Source organism: Scleropages formosus, chromosome 1 (genome assembly GCF_900964775.1).
Source record: "Scleropages formosus chromosome 1, fSclFor1.1, whole genome shotgun sequence".
Classification (NCBI taxonomy): domain Eukaryota; kingdom Metazoa; phylum Chordata; class Actinopteri; order Osteoglossiformes; family Osteoglossidae; genus Scleropages; species Scleropages formosus.
The window spans coordinates 43,106,278-43,113,079 of record NC_041806.1 but is presented as its reverse complement, the minus strand read 5'-3'; positions in this window follow the sequence as shown (position 1 = coordinate 43,113,079).

Sequence of the window (6,802 nt, the reverse complement as noted above, 5' to 3'; positions counted from 1 at the left end):
ACTTCCTATAAAGCTTAGTAACTATCCATCGGGGTTGTGGCAGTTTTGCCGGGTCCCACTCTCTGGTGGGTCTGGAGGTTGAGTCCTGCTTGGGGTGCCTTGCAATGGACTGGCGTTCCGTCCTGGGTGTGTCCCCTTCTCTTCCAGCCTCGCGCCCAGTATTGCCGGGTTAGGCTCCGGTTTGCCACAACCCCACTTGGGACAAGTGATTTCAGATGGTGTGTGTGTGTGTGTGTGTGTGTGTGTGTGTGTGTGTGTGTGTGTGTGTGTGTGTGTGTGTGTGTGTGTACTTTCTTTCTTTAATGACATACAAAACCCTTACTGTAATACTGTAACTTTTTGCAAAAGAAATGCTTGGAAATCTAAAACAAAAATTTTTGTTAAACATCTAAGTGCCTAAGACTTTTGCACAGCACTGTAAAAAGTCAGAGGAATTTTCTGTTACTGCATTTGAAATCACCATTCATGAATTTCTAAACAACTATTATACAAGTACAGGGGGTATGGTGGAGCAGTGGGTTGGACCACAGTCCTGCTCCCTGGCGGGTCTGGGGTTCGAGTCCCGCTTGGGGTGCCTTGTGGTGGACTGGCGTCCCGTCCTGGGTGTGTCCCTTTCCCCTCTGGCCTTACGCCCTGTGTTACCGGGTAGGCTCCGCGACCCCGTATGGGACAAGCGGTTCTGAAAATGTGTGTGTGTGTGTGTGTGTGTGTGTGTATTATACAAGTATTTCTTCACAGAATGTGATCTTTTTCTGACACATCAGAATACTGTAAATTCTCACAGTAGGATGCTGATTCCTGCATTTTCAGTTTGTTTTTAATGTGATGATTATTTAATATTTCATAGGGGCTCTGTTTTATTTCCCTGATGCATGGTGTTTGTACATTTGTCCTACTTTTCCAACAGATCTTGGAATCTGTTTCCCCTCCATCGTGGCTGTCGACCATTGTGTCCCTGCCCCAGCTGAAATAACAAAGTGAGGAAGAACTAGAGAAAACTGAAAATTACTGATGTCTGACTGAACCTCAGACCAGTCCCAGTGACCCCCTGATGACCGCACTATTGACTACTGATTTTCACCCATTACTTTCCATTAAACACAGGGCCCTAGAGGGAATATTTCTGAATAACCCTATCTGGTAATCCGCAAATGGTAGTGTAGTGATTTGTGCTGTTGCCTTGTCATCTGAAGGTTGCTGATTCAAAACCTTCTCCCTAAGCAAGGTACTCACCATGAATTATTACAGTAAGACTTCCCTGCTGCTTAAATGGTACATAGTTATAAGACAACCCCGCCTGGGTCTCAGCTTAAAAATGATGATTAATATTTCTGAAGGATTTTAATATGTTGTTCCACAGTATTATTGTTCTAGTTTTAACTTTGAGTAATATTATATAGGGTCTTGGTGAGTCTAAAATGTAGGTTGTGGTTGAGGCCACCTTCAGAATGCAAAATGGTATTGCTTTTGGTATACTCCCAAACACATGGAACGAGTAAAAAGAATGAAAAAATATTTAAATTAGAATACAAACAAACTAAATGTCACTGGCCCTTACCCCAAAGACACACATATGTGTGAAATCGTATCATGCATTATTCAGTGCCCTTGAAACAGCTCCATTTTATATTATAGAAGGACTGAAAAAAGTTTATTCTGAAGCAGGTGTCGTTTTCTACTTTACAGGGGCACCACCAAGAGAAATTTAGTTTGTGGAAGACAGTCAGACATTCCTGCCCATTAATATGGGTGGTCCGTTGTCATTTCACAGCTCATTCTTTGTCTGGCATTTGCCTAAACCCTCTTGTTACTGCCCTAAACCCACATCATGCCATCTACTTCACAGATAATGGGAGAGCAACCTCAAGTATTTAACACAGGCTGACCTTTGACTCTTACTGGTGAAGATGACTCTGGGAAGAAAGCTATTCAAGCATCCAAGAAAAGGAAACACACACACACACACACACACTCTCTGAACCGCTTGTCCCATACGGGGTCGCAGGGAACCGGAGCCTAACCCGACAACACAGGGCGTAAGACCGGAGGGGGAGGGGACACACCCAGGACGGGATGCCAGTCCATCGCAAGGCACCCCAAGCGGGACTCAAACCCCAGACCCACTGGAGAGCAGGACCCGGTCCAACCCACTGCGCCACCGCGGCCCCCGCAGAAAAGGAAACAATTCCGCATAATTAAGATTAACCAAAATACGTGAGTTTGACTGGTTTACATTGACTACAGCTGAGGATTTTGGCTCGAGGAGGTTCACGCTGGAACCTGTTGTGTGTGCAGTTATGAATGCTACAGGACCAATCCCTGGTCGGTGCATGAAGGCATTTTTCAAGTTTGGGAAATATGTCTTTGACCTCTTCTGCAGCAATTCACGGAGATACACGACACTTCTGGGTTGATTTATTTTCACTCCTCTGTCCAATTTGTCCCACACAATTATTGCCTCATTTGTCCAGAAGCTATTACTGTAAAACATGTAAAAGATGAAACACTGCAGAGGCAGTCAGCAATCTTGTATACAGAATTATCTCAATCCATAAGCGTTCTTATTTCTATGCAGTCCGTGTTTTGCAACTGAATGCCGGTAGAACCTTCTTCCCACTTGGCTTGTCTACAGTATGCCGTTCCTGCCTTCCACAGGAAACAGATGTGGAGCTACACCAGCGGTGCATATTTCTCATTTGCTTAACCCTCCGAAAAGGCCTCGAGTATTGTTCTTATGGAAAACTCGATTCTGTGGTAGCAACTGTGAGACTGTGCGATCAGAAGGTGAGGGGCTAGGAGGTGATTCGGGATTAATGCTCTGGGGTTTCTCATCTCCCCTTCCTGCTGAGGTGAGCACGCAGCCCCATTTTTGTTTATAACTCCAGTGTAGCTAACCACCGTGAAGCCCCCGGGACCGAGTGTCTGTTACACTAGGAAAATAAAGCTGTCCTCCACAGTGTTCCCATGTGAGAGAAGAACCAGTTGTGTTGTTCACTCACGTTAGAACTTTCAAAAAAAAAAAAAAAAAAACACAAAAATTTACTAATGATTTACTGAAAAACGTTTAACATTAATTCATATAGACAATGCTTTTCTCCAAAGCAAATTACAGTTTTAAGTACTAAAGGTTATTCAAACCCAGGTTATTCAATGGCAAAACAATATCTATAACCACTAGGCTAAACATTTTGATTTGAACCCAAAGGGAAAAAAGCATGACTATGGACTAATTCATAAAAACGTGACATCAAAACTGATTGCTCATTGAAAGAGGTCATTATCATAATCAATGGATTAAATTCTAGGTTCCCTTTGTCGTTTAACTGTCAGGGCTAAATGACATATTGCATTTCTGAGAAATTTATCCTGCAACATGTGTCACACAGCTGAAGAGCCTGTTCCTTCCAGAGGAGTGTAGGCACTCATCTTTGTTTTTTGGGTACATTGGCAGACATTTATTTACTTAGCAGACACTTTTCTCCAAAGCAACTTCCACTACATAAGAGTTATCAGTCCACACACATTCACCGTGGTGACTTACACTGCTAGATACACTACTTCCAGGGGGTCGCTCATCCATACATCAGTGGAACACACTCTCTCTGTCATTCACACACTATGGGTGAACTTGAACAGCATGTCTTCAGACTATGGGAAGAAATCAGAGCACCCAGAGGAAACCCACACAGACACAAGGAGAACATGCAAACTCCACGCAGACTGAGCAGGGATTGAACCCATGTCCTCTTGTACCACCCAGGTGCTGTATGACAGCAGTGCTACTCGCTGTGCTGCCATGCTGCCTGAGCAGTATGCCTTGGAGTTTGTCGGTGTACATTTGGGGTATAACAGAGCCCCCCCCAGCCCAATGTTCAACAGCTGAGCACAATTACTGACACACTGAGGATTTACCGTATACCTCCAGAGACACATAGGAGATGATCTATTTCAGACCTACAGTACACACAGGACCCCAGTTAGATAAATATTTTACCATAGAATTACGTGTTATGGAACACATCCTTGACTTCATAAACATTTGGCTCACTGACTTGTAAATACTTGTGCCAAGGAGATCTTGAAGTAGTTCTGCAAAGTCATCGAGCATGGTGGAGGTAGCTTAGGAAGACAAAGAGGCACTTAGCATGCATGATTCTATCTCTGAGTATGAAAGATGGGGTATCATCTCAGTCTAGGTGTGCGCTCAGCGCAGGGAAATTAATGTTTTTTACTGTCCGTTTTAGAGTGCGTTAGACTGCATCTCTTGAGTGTGTGAAACAGCCATCCCACAGGGAATTCGGTGAGGCCAGTGGGATCTTGTGCTGTTGGCCAACAAGCTGATTAAAACCAGATGAGGAGTGGATGGTGGGGGTTGGAGGGGGGTTTGTGAGAACCGTCTTTTAACCCGGCTGAGGCAAGGTCCAGCTTCGTGGGAGATTCCAAATCGTGTCTGTGAGAACTGGCCCATCTAAAAAAACATACTTCAGTCTTACTGGAAGACTAAGTGCCAGACTGTGTGTCCAGTGAACAGACCACCCTGCTGGAAAAGCTGCAGTGTGTGCCGTTAGGTGGAGCTCCTTCTCTATTGATATCACTGCATTAAATTGTTCTTGTGAAAACACCAAGCTCACCCAAGTGAGGTACAAACCACTTCTCTACGATCATTTAGCTCACGTGCTGCAGGGACTCTGAGCTGCATCTTGCCATCAAAAATGCAGTGCACTTTAGCCTCTGTTTGCACAGGTCTGTATTTTAGAAGCCAGAAGATTTTAGATGCCAAGCAAAAACAAGTGTGTTTTGAGAGAAAAAGAGGAGGGGGAAGGGAGATGCTTCATCCTGCTCCTTCTGACTACAGTGTCATTTTTTTCTTTTCCATGAGCTCAACTTCACCCCCACACTAACAAGGCCCCCTGTGTGTATGTGAGAGAGAGAAATGTGACAAATGCTCTTGATTCAGGAATCACTTTGATTGAAGGGAGCAGTGGGTACCATAGTGTGTTGACCATCACAGGACCTGAGTTTGAATCCCGCCGTAGTTGTAAACTGATTACAAAGATCACACACACACACACACACACACACACACTGCCTGAAGCCGCTTGCCCCAAGTGGGGTCTCTGCGAGCTGGGGCCTAACCCAGCAACACAGGGAGCAAGGCTGGAGGGAGAGGGGACACACCCAGGAGGGGATGCCAGTCCATCACAAGGCACCCCAGTGGGCCTCAAACCCCAGACCCACTGGAAAGCAGGCCCTGGCCAAACCTGTTGCGCTACCACGCCCCCGAATGCAATGATGGTCCCCTCAATAATACTTAATGCTTTAAAAAGTCATGGTCTACTCATTAGAACTAACACAAGAAGAGGGGTGAAAACATTTCATACTTGAAGGACCCCAAATGGGTCCACTTTAATAAACTTAAAATGTATTTGCGTGGGGGTGCAGTGGCGCAGTGGGTTGGACTGGGTCCTGCTCTCCAGTGGGTCTGGGGTTCGAGTCCCGCTTGGGGTGCCTTGCGACGGACTGGCGTCCCGTCCTAGGTGTGTCCCCTCCCCCTCCGGCCTTACGCCGTGTTACCGGGTAGGCTCCGGCTCCCCGCGACCCCGTGTGGGACAAGCGGTTCAGAAAGTGTGTGTGTGTGTGTGTGTGTGTGTGTGTGTGTGTGTGTGTGTGTATATTTGCGTGTTTTAAAATACAGTTGAAGCACACATGTACATGCATTTATTCAAACAGCTGATGCAAATACATTTATTCATTTAGCTAAAGTGCACTATAATGAAGAATACTATTAATGAAAAAAAAAAAAAAATCAGTGAAAAAAATTCACATCCGTTGCTTTATCTTGAAGTGGCTGATTTATGCTTACTTACGTCAGAAGTTTTTTCGCAGGGGACCATCAGTCACCATCATGAACAGACTGAGCTGATACGAGTCACAAGTTGTCTCCATCTTATTGACATATTGCAACAAGAGCAAGAGGCACGGTGGCGAGGTTTGGCCGGGACCTGCTCTGTAGGTGGTCTGGGGCTGGAGTCCTGCTTGGGGTGCCATGTGTCGGCCTTGCGTCAGACTTGTGTCAGACTAGCATCCTGTCCGGGGTGTGTTCCCTCCCCCTCCAGCCTTGTGCCCTGTGCTACTGGGTTAGGCTCCAATTTGCTGCGACCCCCACTCGGGACAAGCGGTGCACACATTTTGTGTGTGTGTGTGTGTGTGTGTGTGTGTGTGTGTGTGTGTGTGTAATGAGAGTATGCTGAGCAGCAGGTAAACACAGGAAAGAGTTCCGGCCTTGAACTTCCAAGAACCTGTTTTATTCCTTATTATACAAGCAAAATCTGGTTAGTGAGAGGGGCAAAAAGACTGGAACAAAAAAAGGCCAGAAGACCCATGGATATGATCCAACCCCCTAACCCTTGGGCAAGGACCAAGACCCCAGACCAGCTTTACAGAAGCAAAAACAAACTTCACGCAGGCCACCTGTAAAGAGACATGCCACAGCGAACAGGATGACAGTGACATAAAACATGCCTTATCACAACACACACAACTGACACGCACTCACATGCGCGTTCATGATCTCATGTGTTACCACACATCATGTACCCCACAGAAAGAGGTACAAAGACCCACTCATTTTCACGAATCACTTTTCGCATTACATGAATCAAAGTAAGAGCAAAACACTGAAATGTAGCCATAACAGGCAAAAACCGGTGAGCACAAAACAATGACGCAGAAGAAAACACCTTTTTTTCCGGGAAGGCAGCGATCTTACAGTATAGCGCCGCGTATTAGTAGCGAAGCAGCA